Genomic DNA, 16970 nt, shown 5'->3' on the forward strand with positions numbered 1-16970 from the left:
TAAACTCGGACAGTTCATGAAAGATCGCTTGTCAGTAATCCAGACAATGGTGCTGACACAGCAGTATCAACTAATTAAACAGACCGGCTCTCAAATTGACTTACTTCATGAACAAAGCGAATGGATATAAGATTCTATCCATGATAAAGAAAAAGGGGGGAATGAAAGACCCCTCTCCCCTTGCTAAAGGCTTGTTTAAGTAACCTGATGTCCCCACAGCACCCCCTCTTCCCTTGCTGAAGGCTTGATTAAGTAACCTATTGTCCCCATAGCCGGATGGCAACACATACCAGGATGTCTATGGTCAACCGGCCTCTCAAAAGGGAAGACAAATGAGGAACAGAGTGTACCTGGGACTTTCCAGAGTGCTGAGGCAAGGCCCACCAGAACAAACGGCTGTGTCCTTGCCTTGAACCCAACGCCTGACTATGCTTGATTTAAATTAACCAATCAGATCCCTGTAACCATACATCTGCTTCTGTAAGCTTGCTTCCCGCCACCCCAAACCTGCCCTATATAATCTGCTCCCCAACTTAGCCTGGCACGGTCAGTGCACAGGAGGCTGATGTGTCCGCAGGCGCCTGTGTAAACAATAAATCACCTCTTGCGACTTGCATCCAGTGGAGACGTGGTGTCTGGTTCTTGGGTGCGGAGCGAGGGTCTTTCAAAAGAAAGAACTGTATCAGTAGTATCGTTGGGGTATGACCAAATGTGTTTTGGTCCTAGAGCCACCAGCACATTCTTAGGTCTTCCTGGACACCAAACATCATGGTGACCCATCAGACTGAGAACCTATGTCAACTCAAATCACGTGGAACTTCAAACCAGAGTCAGCAGATCAAGGCTGCCCTATTTCTCGGCTGCAATGGTAATGCAAGGTGGCCTTTCAGGCATCCATTCAGAGAGCTCTGCTGTCGAGTCTTTCCATATGGGGAAACGAGAATCTCTCTCACCGGACTTCCCCTGTCCAACAGAAGGAAATACTGCTGTATGGAGCAGCTCATAAGCTCCAGCTTGGGAAACCCTCCAAGACTTCTTGAGGCCACCACACCATTCGTTGACCATCATGGATACAAACTCCAGTGTGAGCAGACATCTGACAATCGTCCTTATTCAGGTGCTTGAGATCTCAAAACAGCCGCTGCACGATTGGAACTGCCATTCACTCGGCACTGAACTTAACCGTAGCTTGTGTTTTCAGAATGCCGTCACAAAACTTCTCGCCTGCAAGCCCTCCATATTGGGAATTCTGGAGCCACAACACAGCCTTCTGCCTGCCCACCAGAAAGAAGAAGTGCCCTATGGGTGTGCCCAGAATCCCCACATGAAGATCCACCTGCAAGGCCCTCAACGGCACCCAAACTTCATAGCTGCCCTGTGCACGAATACTCTGTCTGACACAGCCTGAGGCCAACCTCCTGTCAGTCACCCAGAAGTGAGCCCCATATCCTGCAGGTGGGAAATGCCTTGGTCCGAGGCTGTCATCTCAAACTAACCTGGGTATTCAGGTATCTGTCCACAGAATGTAGCTCAAATTCCTGCCCATGGGGGAACCTAAGAACAAAAGAGTACTCATTCTTCCCCAAGTTAGGAAAACAGGATGTTGAATTGGTTGTGCAAACCTCAGAGTGGGAGGCAGCTGCATGGCCCATGAGACCGTGCCCACACAAGAAGGGCAGATGGCACAAACAGGCACTGTGACCCTCAGTCAGAGACCACTTTCAAACAAGCCCCCTTGGGAGCATGACTAGGAGCCCACAGATTGGGCTTCTCATGCCCACTTCTCTAGGTTTCTCATGCCCCAAAACCTAACCCTTGGTGGGGTTATCCAGGCGCCTGGTCCAGAACCTGCCTTTGGATTCCCTGTTTGGGTAGGACCCCTGAGACGGAAAACAGCACTCTTCCCTTCCCCAGAAAGACACCAAACTCTTGGGAACCAGGCAGAATCCCAGGATAGGAAGAATCTCCCATGGACCCATGAGGCGACCCATCCATGCATGGCCATTCTCGACTCACAATCCAGACAGAAAAGCCTGTGCTACTGCCTCCCAGCTGCCTGAATATCATATCCCAAGGAACTTCCCTCAGGGTCTGAAGATTGGGCCTGCCATCATTTCGCCCCTAACCTTTACCCGATTTTGTGTCTGAAGACTTCAGTCCCAAAGACCTGACTCACATGCCTTCCAGGAAAGGGCTACCAGAACAACACCGCATCACTGGGCCTGCTCTCCTGGGGAAAATATGCCAATCTCAGTAGCCCAAAACCTCCAGAATAGGAGAATCCTGCAAAGCCCCTAAGACCACTCTAATTTCACAGGCCACTTTGTAACAAAATGCACAGTCATAAACACCCTCAGCAACTACCTCAAGGAGGGCACGCAGGTCTACGGCCCTGAGTCTGAAGATTGAACCTGACATGCCCCTAGGACCTCACATACACCCCTTTTTTAGGTTTTCCAGCCTATGTCCCAAGAGACCTGCTCTGGAAAACTACTTATGGTCCACATGTGGTCCCTGAGGCATACAACAGAACCCCTCCTGTCCCAAGAAGGAAACCTGGCTCTTGGGACCTGGGGCCAACCCTCAGCATAGGAGAATCCTGCATAGTCCCAGAGCCACTGGCACATTCTTAGGTCTTCCTGGACACCAAGCATCATTGTGACCCATCAGACTGAGAACCTCACTCAACTCAAATCACGTGGAACTTCGTAGCAGAACCAGCAGATCAAGCTGGCTGTGTTCCTCAGCTGTAATGGTAACGCGAGGTGGCCTTTCCAGGCCTCCATTCAGAGAGCTCTGCTGTCGAATCTTTACATATGGGTGACACAGGGGTACTCTAACTGGACTTCCCCTGTCCCGCAGAGGATACTTTGCTGTTTGGAGCAGCTCACAAGCTCTAGCTTGGGAAAGCCTCCAAGGATTCTTGAGGCTACTCCACCATACGTTGGCCACAATGCAAGCAAACTCCAGTGTGAGCAGACAACTGACACTCTTCCTTACTCAGGTGCTTGAGATCTCAAAACAGCCACAGCACATTGGAACCGCCATGCGTTCGGCCCTGAAATTAACCTTAGCTGGTGTGTTCACACTTCTGTCCACATATTGCATGCCAGTAAGCCCTCCATATTGATAATTCTGCAGCCACAACACAGCCTTCTGCCTGCCCACCAGAAAGAAGAAGTGCCCTATGGGTCTGCCCAGAAACCCCACATGAGGATCTACCTGCATGGCCCTCAACAGCACCCCAATATTATAGGCCACCCTGTGCACTAATGATCTGTGTGCCACCGCCCGAGCCCCGACTTCCTGTCAGCCACCCAGATAGCTATCCCCATATCCAGCAGTTGGGACCTGCCTTGGCCAGAGGCTGTCATCTTAACCAAAATGGGTATTCAGGTACATGTCTCCAAAACGTATCTCAAATTCCTGCCCATGGCAGATGCTGAAGCAAAAATAAGTATGCCTCCTTCCCCATGGCAGGAAAACTGGAGGTTGAGATGGTTGTCTAACCCGCAGAGTGGGAGCCAGCACATGGCGCATGAGACCACACCCACTCAGGAGGGGCAGTTGGGCACAAACAGGAATTGTGCCCCTCAGCCTGAGATCCCTTTCAAACAAGCCCCCGAGGTGGTTGGAGTAGGAGCCCACAGAGAAGGCCTGTCATGCCCCTAGGCCCAATTCCTAACCCTTGTTTGGGTGAGGCAGTGCCCAGACCCAGAAATCCTCTCCGGAATCCCAGTTTGGGTGGGACCCATGAGATGGAAAACAGAACTCTTCACTTCCCCCAGAAAGACACCAAACTCTTGGGAGCCGGGCAGAATCCCCAGATAGGAAGAATCTCACATGGACCCATGAGGCCACCCATCCATTCCGTGGTCATCAGAGACACTCAGTGTAGACAGGAAACTTGTGCTACTGTCTCCCAGCTGCCCAAATTTCAAACTGGAGGAGCCAACAACAGGGTCTGCAAATATGGCCTGCCATCCCCTCGACTCTAAACCTTACCCAAGATTTGGTCTGAAGACTTCTGCCCAAAGCCCTGAACCACATGCCCGCCAGGATGGGGCCGCCAGAACCACACCACATCACTGGGCCTTCTATGCAAGGAAAATCTGCCCGTCTCAGTGGCCCCAACCTTACAGATTAGGAGAAACCTGCAAGTCCCCTGAGCCCCCTCTAATTTCATAGGCCGCTCTGGAAAAATGCACAGTCTGACACACCCTCAGAACTTATATCCAGGAAGACACACAGGTCCATGGCCCTGAGTCCGAAGATTGAACCTGACATGCCCCTAGGACCTCATCGGAACCCTAGCTTAGGTTTTCAGATCTCTGTCCCCAGAGGTGTGCTCTGGAAAACCAACATATACTCCAACATGTGGTCCCTGACCCATACAACTGAAACCCTCCTGTCCCGAGGAGGAAACCTGGCTCTTTGGAACAGGGTCCAAGTCTTAGCGTAGGAGAATCCTGCATGGCCCCAGAGCCACTGGCACATTCTAAGGTCTCCCTGGAAACCAAGCAGCATTGTGACCCATCAGACTGAGAACCTCTCTAAACTCAGAATACTTGGAACTTCATCCCCAGAGCCAGTGGATCAAGCCTGCCCTGTTCCTCAGCTTCAATGGTAATACAAGGTGGGCTTTCCAGGCCTCCATTGAGAGAGTTTTGCTATTGAATATTTCCATATGGGGGACCCAGGAGCCCTCTAACCAGACTTCCCCTATCTCGCAGAAGGAAACATTGCTATTTGGAGCAGCTCACAAACTCCATATTGGGAAAGCCTCCAAGGAATCTTGAGGCGACCCCACCATTCCTTGGCCATCATGGATACAAATTCCAGCTTGAGCAGAAATCTGACTCTCACCCTTACTCAGGTGCTGGACATCTCGAAGCAGCCACAGTATATTGGAACTGCCATGCACTCGGCCCTGTAGGTAACCTTAGCTGGTGTTTTCACACTTCCATCCTCACACTCCATGCCTGCAAGCCCTCCATATTGGGAATTCTGCAGCCACAACACAAACTTCTGCCTGCCCACCAGAAAGAAGAAGTACCTTATGGGTCTGCCCAGAAACCCCACATGAGGATCTACCTGCATGGCACTCAACAGCACCCGAATACCATAGGTCACCCTGTGCACTAATGATCTGTGTGACACAGCACAAGCCCCTACCTCCTGTCAGTCACACAGATAGTGGGCCACATATCCTGCAGGTTGGACCTGCCTTGGCCTGAGACCATCTTCTCAACCCACCTCGTATACAGGTACCTGTCCCCAGAACATAGCTCAGATTCCTGCCCATGGTGGATCCTGAAGCACAAAAGAGTACGCCTCTTTTCCATGGCAGGAAAACTGGATGTTGAGATGGTTGTCCAACCCTCAGAGTGGGAGTCAGCACATGGCGCATGAGACCACACCCACTCAGGAGGGGCAACTGGGCACAAACAGGCATTGTGACACTCAGCCTGAGACCCCTTTCAAACAAGCCCCCTCGGGAGTTGGAGTAGGAGCCTGCAGAGCAAGCCTGTCATACCCCTAGGCCCAAATCCTAACCCTTGTTTGGGTGAGGCAGTGCACAGACCCAGAACACGTCTCTGGAATCCCTGTTTGGGCGGGACCCCTGAGACGGAAAACTGCACTCTTCCTTCCCCCAGAAAGACAGCAAAATCTTGGGAGCAGGGAAGAATTCCCAGATAGAAAGAATCTCCCATGGACCCATGAGGCCACCCATCCATTCCCTGGCCATCCTAGACACACACTCCAGACAGAATAGCCTGCCAGCCTCCTGAATTTCAAAACTGGAGGAGCTGAACTCAGGGTCTGCAGATATGGCCTGCCATCACCTCGCCCTTAACTCTTATCCGAGTTTGGATCTGAAGACTTCTGTCTCAAAGCCCTGACCCACATGCCCTCCAGGATCCTGCCTCCAGAACCACACCGCATCACTGGGCCTGCTCTCCCGAGGAAAATCTGCCTGACTCAGTTGCTCAAACCCTCCAGATTAGGAGAATCCTGCAAGGCCCCTGAGCTGCCATCAATTTTGTAGGCCACTCTGGAAAAAATGTGCAGTCTGATATATCCTTAGCACATACCTTCGGGAAGACACAAAGGTCAATGTCCCTGAGTCTGAATATTGAACCTGACATGTCCCTAGGACCTCATTGGATCCCTGCCTTAGGTTTTAAGGCCTGTGTCCCCAGAGCCCTGTTCTGGAAAACAAACATATGATTGAACATGTGGTACCTGAGCCATACAACAAAATCCCTCTGTCCTGAGAAGGAAACCTGGCTCTTGGGAACTTGGTCCAACCCTCACTGTAGGAGAATCCTGCATGGCCCCAGAGCCACTGCCACATTCTATGGTCTCCATGGACACCAAGCAGCATTGTAACCCATCAGACTGAGAACCTCTGTCAACCCAGATCACTTGGAACTTCGAAACACAGCCTTCAGATCAAGTGAGCCCTGTTCCTCGGCTGCAATGGTAACAGGGGTAGGGCTTTTCAGGCATCCATTCAGAGAGCACTGATGTCGAATCTTTCCATATGGGCGAACCTGGAGCCCTCTAACTGGACTTCCCTTGTCTCGCAGAACGGCAACTTGCTGTTTGGAGCAGCTCACAATCTCCAGCTTGGGAAAGCCTCCAAGGCTTCTTGAGGCCACCCCACCATTTGTTGGATCATGCATACAAACTCCAGCATGAGCAGACATCTGACACTCGCCCATACTCAGGTTGTGGAGATCTCAAAACAGCCACTGCACATTGGAACTGCCATGCATTCGGCACTGAACTTAACCGGAGCTAGTGTTTCCAGACTTCCGTCCTCACACTCCTCGCCTGCAAGCCCTCCATATTGGGAATTCTGGAGCCTCAATGAGGCCTTCTGCCTGCAAAAAAGAAAGAAGTAAAGAAGAAGAAGAAAACCCATCTCCTATGGGTTTTCCCTGAAACGACACGTGAGTGTCCACCTGCATGGCCCTCTCCAGCCCCCCAATATATTGGCCGCCCTGTGCATTAATGATCTATGTGACACAGCCTGAGCCCCGACCTCCTGACAGCCACCCAGATAGTGGGGCCCATATCCTGCTGGTGAGAACTGTTTTGGCTCAAGGCTGTCATTACAACCAACCTGGGTATTCAGGAACCTCTCCCCAGAAGTTAGCTCAAATTCCTGCCCAGGGCGGAACCTAAAGCACAAAAGAGTACACTTCCTTCCCCATGCAGGAAAACTGGATGTTGAGATGGTTGTCCAACCCTCAATGTGGGAGTCAGCTTCGTGGCTCATAAGACCACGCCCACTCAGGAGGGGCAGCTGGGCACAAACAGGCATTGTGACACTCAGCCTGAGACACCTTTCAAACAAACCCCCACCAGATCACGTCTAGGAGCCCACAGAGCGGGTTTCTCATGCCCATAGCCCAAATCCTAATCCTTCCTGGGGTTATCCAGGCGCCCGGACCCTGAATCTGTCCCTGGAATCCCTGTTTGTCTGGGATTCCTGAGACAGAAAACAGCACTCTTCCCTTCCCCCAGAAAGCCACAAAACTCTGGGGAGCAGGGAAGAGTCTCCAGATATGAAGAATGTCCCATGGACCCATGAGGCCACCTGTCCATTCCCTGGCCATCCTAGACATACAATACAGACAAAAAAGCCTGTGCTACTGCCTCCCAGCCACCTGAATTTCAGATCCCAATGAACTGACCTCAGGGTCTGCAGATATGGCCTGCCATCACCTCGAACCTAACCCTTACCTGAGTTTGGGTCTGAAGACTTCCGTCCCAAAGCCCTGACCCTCTTGCCCTCCTGGAAGGGGCCTCCAGAACCACACCGCATCACTGGGCCTGCTCTCCCGAGGAAAATCTGCCCATCTTAGTGGCCCAAACCCTCCAGATTAGGAAAAACTTGCAAATTCCCTGAGCCCACCCTAATTTTGTAGGCTGCTCTGGAAAAAATGCACAGTCTGACACACCCTCAGAACCCAACTCCAGGAAGACATGGAGGTCAATGGCCCTGAGTCTGAAGATTGTACCTGACATGCCCCTAGGACCTCATCAGAAACCTAGCTTAGGTTTTCAGGTCTCTGTCCACAGAGGCCTGTACTGGAAAACCAACATATAATCCCACGTGGGTCCCTTAGCCATACAACAGAACCCCTCCTGTCCCGAGGAGTAAACCTGGCTCTTGGGAACAGTGTCCAAGTCTCTTCTTAGGAAAATCGTGCATGGCCCCAGAGCCACCGCCACATTCTAAGGTATCCCTGGACAGCAAGCAGCATCGTGACCCATAAGACTTAGAACCTCCATCAACCCAGATCACTTGGAGCTTCCTCCCCAGAGCCAGCGGATCAAGCCTTTCCCGTTTCTCGGCTACAATGGTAATATGAGGTAGGCTTTCCAGCCTTCCATTGAGAGAGCTCTGCTATCGAATATTTCCATATGGGGGACCCTGGAGCCCTCTAACCGGACTTCCCCTGTTTCTCTGAAGGACACCTTGCTGTTTGGAGCAGCTCACAAACTCCAGGTTGGGAAAGCCTCCAAGGATTCTTGAGGCCAACCAACCATTTGTTGGATCATGCATACAAACTCCAGCGTGAGCAGTCATCTGACACTTGCCCTTTCTTAGGTGCTGGAGATCTCGAAACAACCACAGCACATTGGAACTGCCATGCATTCAGCATTGAACTTAACCGGAGCTAGTGTTTTCAGACTTCCGTTCTTACACTCCTCGTCTGCAAGACCTCCTTATTGGGAATTCTGGAGACACAAGACAGCCTTCTGCCTGCCCACCAAAAATAAATGCCCTATGGGTTTGCCCTGAAACCCCACATGAGGATCCAAATGCATGCCCTCATTGGCACCCCAATATCATGGGCCGCCCTTTGCACTAATGATCTGTGTGACACAGCCCGAGCCCCGACCTCCTGTCAGCCACGCAGATAGCAGGCACCATATCCTGCAGGTGGGACCTGCCTTGGCCTAAGGCCATCATCTTAACCAACCTGGGATTCAGGTACCTGTCCCCATAAAGTAGCTCCAATTCCTGCCAATGAGGCAAGCTGAAGCACAAAAAAGTGTGCCTCTTTCCCCATGCCAGGAAAATTGGATCTTGAGATGGTTGTCCAACCCTCAGAGTGGGAGCCAACTGCATGGTGCACGAGACCATAACTACTCAGGAGGGGCAACTGGGCACAAATGGGCATTGTGACACTCAGCCTGAGACCCTTTCCAACATGTCCCCTCGGGAGCATGACTAGGAGCCCACAGAGCAGGCCTGTCATGCCTATAGCCCAAATCTTAATCCTTTCTGGAGTTATCCAGGTGCCCGGACCCAGAACCTATCTTTGGAATCACTGTTTGGACAGGACTCCTGAGACAGAAAACAGCACACTTCCCTTCCCCCAGAAAGACACTAAACTCTTGGAAGCCAGGCAGAATCCACAGATAGGAAGCAACTCCCAAGGACCCATGAGGCCACCCGTCCATTCCATGGCCATCCAAGACACACAATCTAGACAGAAAAGCCTGTGCTACTGCCTCCCACCTGCCCAAATTTCAAAACCCGAGGAGCTGACCTCAAGGTCTGCAGATATGGCTTGCCATCACCTCGATCCTAACCCTTACCAGAGTTTGGGTCTGAAGACTTCCGTCCCAAAGCCCTGACACAAAAGCCCTATAGGACGAGGCCTCCAGAACCACACCGCATCACTGGGCCTGCTCTCCCAAGGAAAATGTGCCTGCCTCAGTTGAACAAACCCTCCAGATTAGGAGAAAACTGCAAGCCCCCTGAGCCCACACCAATTTCGTAGGCCGCTCTGGAAAAAAATGCACAGTCTGACCCATCCTCAGCACATACCTCCGGGAAGATACACAGACCAATGTCTCTGAGTCTGAAGATTGAACCTGACATGTCACTAGGACTTCATTGGATCCCTGGTTTAGGTTTTCAGGCCTCTTCTCAAAAACCAACATACGATCCAACATGTGGTCCCTGAGCCATACAACACTCACCATCCCAAGAAGAAAACCTTCTCTTGGGAACTGGGTCCAACCCTCAGTGTAGGAGAGTCCTGCATGGACCCAGAGCCACCGCCATATTCTAAGGTCTCCCTGGACACCAAGCAGCATTGTAACCCATAAGACTGAGAACCTCTGTCAACCCAGATCACTTGGAACTTCGAACCACAGCCTTCTGATCAAGCCTGCCCTGTTCCTCCGCTGCAATGGTAAAGTGAGTAGGGCTTTTCAGGCATCCATTCAGAAAGCACTGCTGTTGAATCTTTCCATATAGACGAACGTAGAGCTCTCTAACCGGACTTCCCTTGTCTCGCAGAAGGGCACCTTGCTGTTTGAAGCAGCTCACAAGCTCCAGCTTGGGAAAGCCTCCAAGGCTTCTTGAGGCCACCCAACCATTTGTTGGATCATGCATACAAACTCCAGCATGAGCAGACATCTGACACTCGTCCTTTCTCAGGTGCTGGAGATCTCGAAACAGTCGTTGCACATTGGAACTGCCATTCGCTTGGCACTGAACTTAACTGGAGCTAGTGTTTTCAGACTTCCATACTCACACTCCTCTCCTGCAAGCCCTCCATATTGGGAATTCTGGAGCCACGACACAGCCTTCTGCCTGCCCACCAGAAAGATGAAGTGGCCTATGGGTTTGCACTGAAACCCTACGTGAGGATCCACCTGCACGGCCCTCATCAGCACCCCAATATCATGGGCCGCCCTGTGCACTAATGATCTGTGTGACACAGCCTGAGCCCCCTACCTCCTGTCAGCCACCCAGATAGCGGGCCCCGTATCCTGCAGGTGGGAACTGCTTTGGACAGAGACCATCATCTCATCCAAGCTGGGTATTAAGGTCATGACCCCAGAAAGTAGCTCAAATTCCTGTCCAGGGGGGGACCTAAAGCACAAAAGAATATGCCTCCTTCCCCATGCATGAAAACTGGATGTTGAAATGGTTGTCCAACCCTCAGGGTGGGAGCCAGCTGCATCGCACAAGAGACCACACCCACTCAGGAGGGGCAGCTGGGCACAAACCGGCATTGTGACCCTCAGCCTGAGACCCCTTTCAAAAAAGCCCCCTCGGGAGCATGACTAGAAGACAACAGAGTGGGCTTCTTATGCCCATATCCCAAATCCTAATCCTTATCCAGGCACCCAGATCTAGAACCCATCTCTGGAATCTCTGTTTGGCCAGGGCTCCTGAGATGGAAAACAGCAATCTTCCCTACCCCCAGAAAGACACCAAACTCTTGGGAGCCGGGTAGAATCCCCAAACAGGAAGGATCTCCCATGGATCCATGGGGCCACCCATCCATTCTGTGGCCATCCTAGACACACAATCCAGACAGAAAAGCCTGTGCTATTGCCTCCCAGCTGCACGAATTTCAAATCCCGAAAAACTGACCTCAGGGTCTGCAGATGTGGCCTGCCATCATCTCGCCCTTAACCCTTACCCCAGTTTCAGTAGAAGACTTCCATCCCAAAGCCCTCACCCACATGCCTCCGGGATGGGGCCTCAAGAACCACACCACATCATTGGGCCTGCTCCTCTGAGGAAAATCTGCCCGTCTCAGTTGCCCAAACCCTCCAGATAAGGAGGAACCTTCAAGGCCCCTGAGCCTACACCAATTACATAGACCGCTCTGGAAAAAAATGCACAGTCTGACACATCCTCAGCACATACCTCCAGGAAGACACGCAGGTCAATGGACCTCATTGGATCCCTGGCTTAGGTTTTCAGGCCTGTGTCCCCAGAGGCCTGTTCTGGAAAACAAACATATGGTCAAACATGTGGACCCTGAGCCTTACAACAGAAACCATCTTGTCCCGAGCAGGAAACCTGGCTCTTGGGAACTGGGTCCAACCCTCAGTTTAGGAGAGTCCTGCATGGCCCCAGAGCCACCACCACATTCTAAGGTCTCCCTGGATACTAAGCAGCATTGTGACCCATCAGACTGAGAAACTCTGTCTACCCAGATCACTTGGAACTTCGAACCAGAGCCTTCGGATCAAGCTTGCCCTGTTCCTCGGCTGCAATGGTAATGGTAATGGGGTAATGCAATGGTAATGGTAATGGTAATGGGGATCAGGCTCTTCAGGTATCCATTCAGAGAGCACTGACGTCGAATCTTTCCATATGGGTGAACCTGTAGCCCTCTAACCGGACTTTCCTTGTCTCACAGAAAGGCACCTTGCTGTTTGGAGCAGCTCACAAGTTCCAACTTTGGAAATACCCCAAGGATTCTTGAGGCCACCCCGCCATTTGTTGGATCATGCATACAAACTCCAGCATGAGCATACATCTGACACTCGACCTTTCTCAGGTGCTGGAGATCTCAAAACACCCGCAGCACATTGGAACTGCCATACATTTGGCACTGAACTTAACGGGAGGTAGTGTTTTCAAACTTCATCCTCACACTCCTCACCTGCAAGCCCTCCATATTGGGAATTCTGGAGCCACAACACAGCCTTCTGCCTGCTCACCAGAGAGACGAAGTGCCCTGTGGGTTTGCCCTGAAACCCCACGTGAGGATCCACCTGCACGGCCCTTATTGGCACCCCAATATCATGGGCCTCCCAGAGCACTAATGATCTGGGTGACACAGTCTGAGCCCCGACTTCCTGTCAGCCACCCAGAGAGCGGGCCCCATATCCTGCAGGTGGGAACTGATTTGGCCCGAGGCCATCATCTCAACCAACATAGGTAGTCAAGTACTGTCCCCAGAACGTAGCTCAAATTCCTGCCCAGGGGGCAACCTAAAGCCCAAAAGAGTATGCCTCCTTCACCAAGCAGGATAACTGGCTGTTGAGATGATTGTCCAACCCTCAGAGTGGGAGCCAGCTGCATGGCACATGAGACCACGCCCACTCAGGAGGGGAAGCTGGGCAGAAACAGGCATTGTGACCCTCAGCCTGAGACCCCTTTCAAAAAAGCCCCCTCCTGAACATGACTGGGATCCCACAGTGTGGTCTTCACATGCCCATAGCGCAAATCCTAATCCTTGCTGTGGTTATCCCGGCGACTGGACCCAGAACCCGTCTCTGGAATTCCTGTTTCGCCGTGACTCCTGAGTCGGAAAACAGCACTCTTCCCTTCCACCAGAAAGACACCAAACTCTTGGAAGCTGGGTCGAATCCCCAGACAGGCAGGTCGATTATCCATGCCATACACTAACCATACTCTGAGCATTGGTTTTCAGAATTCTTCTTTTTTTTTAATTTTTTATTTTTTATAAACATATATTTTTATCCCCAGGGGTACAGGTCTGTGAATAGCCAGGTTTACACACTTCACAGCACTCACCAAAGCACATACCCTCCCCAATGTCCATAACACCACCCCCCTTCTCCCAAACCCCCTCACCCCAGCACCCCTCAGTTTGTTTTGTGAGATTAAGAGTCACTTATGGTTTGTCTCCCTCCCAATCCCATCTTGTTTCATTGATTCTTCTCCTATCCACTTAAGCCCCCATGTTGCATCACCACTTCCTCATATCAGGGAGATCATATGATAGTTATCTTTCTCTGCTTGACTTATTTCACTAAGCATGATACGCTCTAGTTCCATCCATGTTCTCACAAATGGCAATATTTCATTTCTTTTGATGGCTGCATAGTATTCCATTGTGTATATATACCACATCTTCTTTATCCATTCGTCTGTTGATGGACATCTTCCCTAACCCTCCTACACGGTTTTCAGAATTCTATTTCTTGATTCCTGGAATGCAATCCTTCCAGTCTGGGGACTTCAGATCCACCCCACAGGACTCTCCCTGCCCTCCAGAAGGAAACCATGCCCTATGGAGCTGCACAAAACTCCTAGATCAGGAGAAACATGAACAGGCCCCAATGACACCCCACTTTTGTACTCCAATCTGGACAATATTATGCTGTCTGACACAATCTGAGTCCCGTTCTCCAATAAGCCACCAGGACATCTGGCCCCAGATTCAGCAGTTCAGACCTGCCATGCCCTTAGGCCCTAATCCTAACCCTACGTTGGCATTTCAAGCATCCATACCCAGAGACTTCCACATGAATCCCTCCATATGGAAGACCCCTGAGCCACAAAACGGAATTCCTACTGCCCCCCAAAAGTAAACCTTGCCTTTCTGAGCTATGTAAATGCCTCAGAGTTGGAAGAAAACTGTGTAGGCCCTGAGGCAATGCCCACTTTGCAGCCCACCCTGGACACAAACACCCATGGTGATCCTTCACCTGAGCCCCGTTTTCAACACGGCCCTTTGGGCAGCTCACCACAGAACCAGGATATAAGGACTTCCATGCTACTAGGACCTAACCCTTATCATAGGTTAGGTTTTCAGGCATCCATACCCACAACCGTGCTCCCAAATCACTCCATATGTGGGACTTCTGGGATATAAAACAGGACACCATACAGCCCCCAGAATAGACCAAACTATTTGTAACTGTGCAAAAACCCCAGAGGGAAGAAAACTTCCATGGCCCTATGAGGCCAAACCCACATTTTTCAGATCTCATGGACACAAACTCTAGGCTGAGCAACATCCTGATACTTGCCTTAACCTGAAATCCATGGAGGCTCGCCTCAGCATCTGTAGATTGGTCCTGCCATGCCCTAGGCCCTAGCCCTAAACATAGTATGGCTCTTCAGACTTCCATCCATAGAGTCCTGGTTCACAAGCCTTCCAGATAGAGAACTTCAGAGCCATACCATGAGACTCTGACTACCTCCAGAAGGATGCCATGCTCAATGGATCTGCACAAAACCCCCAGACTTGGAGAAACCTCCATGGCCAAAGGGCCACAACCTTTGATGCAACCAGACCCTGGATCCTAAAACAAATTCTGTCTCTCAGCCTCAGCTCTGAACTCCACTCAGGCACTCACCCAGCTGGCCCCAGAGTCTGAAGATCCGCCTGCCATGCCCCTAGTGTCCAATGCTAACTCTAGGTTGGGTTTTCAGGCATCCAAATCCAGAGCCCTGCTCTCAAATCCTTCCATATAGGGATCCTTGAGTCATACAACAAGACTCCACCTCTCCCCAAGAATGAAACCATGCTATTTGAAGCTGCACAGAACTCTCAGAGCAGGAGAAACCTCTATGGTCCCAGGAGGCCATCCACACATTTGACAGCCCTAGTGGACCCAAATTCTAGTCTGGTCTGAGCGAAAGCCTGACACTTGCCCTAATTTCAGAGTCTGGGAAGCTTGCCTCAGGATCTTTGGATTGTGATTCATGCACCCTCACCATACACTGAGCATTGATTTTTGGAATTCCATTCATTGAGTCCTGGAGTGAAAGGATTCCAGAGTGGAGACTGCAGGGCCACACTACAGGGCTCTCCATGCTCTATAGGAGGAAACCATTCCCTATGGAGCTTTACAAAACTTCTAGATAGGGGGAAACATGCACGGCCCACAATGTCACCCATTTCGTTCACTACCATGTGCGCCAACATGAAGTCTGACACAATCAGTGTCCCATACTCTAATCAGCCACCGGGACAGCTGGCCCCAGAGCCAGTATATCAGACCTGTCATGCTGTTAGGCCCTATTTCTAACCCCTGCCTGGGTTTTCAGGCATCCATAACCAGCGCCCTCATCTTGAATCTCCTCATAAGGGGGACCCATGAGTGACAAAAGAGAGCTACTCCTATCCCCCAGAAGGAAACCATGCTTTTTGGAGCTAGGTGAAACCCTCAGATTTGCAAGAAAACTGCATTGACCATAAGGCCTCACTCAAGTTTGCAGGCTGTCCTGGGCACAAACACCCATTATGACCCTTAGCCTGAGCATCATTAAAAATAAATAAATAAATAAAACAGTGGTTAGCTCACCCTAGAATCAGGATATAAGGGCTGACATGCCACTATGACCTAACCCTTATTGGAGCTTGGGTTTTCAGGCATCCATACGTGGAACCCTGCTCCCAAATCCCTCAATATGGAGGACATCTGAACAATAAAACTGGACACGACCTATCCCCAGAATAGACCAATCTGTTCGGAACTGTGCACAAACCCCAGAGTAGGAGAAACCTCCAAGGCCGCATGAGGCCACCTCATATTTGGAAGAAGGCACGGACACAAACTCCAGTCTGAGTGACATCCTGACCCTCGCCTTAACTTCGATTCTTGGGGAGCTCACCTCAGGGTCTATACATTGGGCCTGCCATTTCCTTGGCCCAAGCCCTAGACCTAGCTTGGGTTTTCAGACTTCTGTCCTTAGTATCCTTGTCCACAAGCCAGAGTTGGCAGATTGGACCGGATATACTCCTAGGCCCTATATCTAACGCTATTTTGTGTTTTTAGGCATCCATCTGCAGAACCCTGCTGGTGAATCCCCTAAATGGGTACCTTAGAGCCATACAAGAAGACTCCACCTGTCTCCCAGAATGAAACCTTGCTATTCGGCATTGTGCAGAACCCCCAATGCAGGGGAAATCTCCATGTACACCTCAACTTATAGTAGCCCTAGTGGTCACAAATTGTAGTCTGAGCAAATACATGACATTTGCCCTAAGCTCAGATCCTGAGGAGCTCAACATAGCATCTGCAGATCCGACCTGCCTTGCCCTAGGACCTTTCCCAAACCCTAGCTTGTGTTTTCAGACTTCTTTCTCCTAAGTCCTGACCCACAAGCCTTCCAGACTGGGGACTCAGAAGCCATACCACAGGACTCTCCCTGCCCTTCAGAAGGAAACCTTACCTATGGAGGTGAACAAAAGCCCCTGATTAGGAGAAACATGCACAGGCCTGAGGCCACTCCCATTCACAAAAGCCAGTCTTGGACAGTAATACACATTCTGTCATTCATCCTGAGCCATGACCTCTACTCTGCCACCCACATAGCTAGCCCAAGAGCCAGCAGATAAGAACTGCCTTGTGCCTAGGCCCTAATTTTCACCCTACTTTGTGTTTACAGATACCTGTCCCCAGTGGCTTGGTCTCAAATCCCTACATAT

The 16970-nt window shown here is 51.0% G+C and overlaps 1 long non-coding RNA gene across 1 annotated transcript; it reads right to left on the reverse strand.

Annotated features, from left to right (window-relative positions):
* Positions 1-301: 301 nt before the first annotated feature.
* Positions 302-15348, reverse strand: LOC116583965. The gene is made up of 3 exons (XR_004282989.1): positions 15338-15348; positions 3960-3964; positions 302-458 (listed from the first exon to the last, which is right to left on the reverse strand). It is a non-coding gene; the product is annotated as an uncharacterized LOC116583965 (long non-coding RNA).
* Between the last annotated feature and the right edge of the window lie 1622 nt (positions 15349-16970).

Source organism: Mustela erminea, unplaced genomic scaffold, assembly GCF_009829155.1.
Source record: "Mustela erminea isolate mMusErm1 unplaced genomic scaffold, mMusErm1.Pri scaffold_38_arrow_ctg1, whole genome shotgun sequence".
In the NCBI taxonomy this organism is placed as follows: domain Eukaryota; kingdom Metazoa; phylum Chordata; class Mammalia; order Carnivora; family Mustelidae; genus Mustela; species Mustela erminea.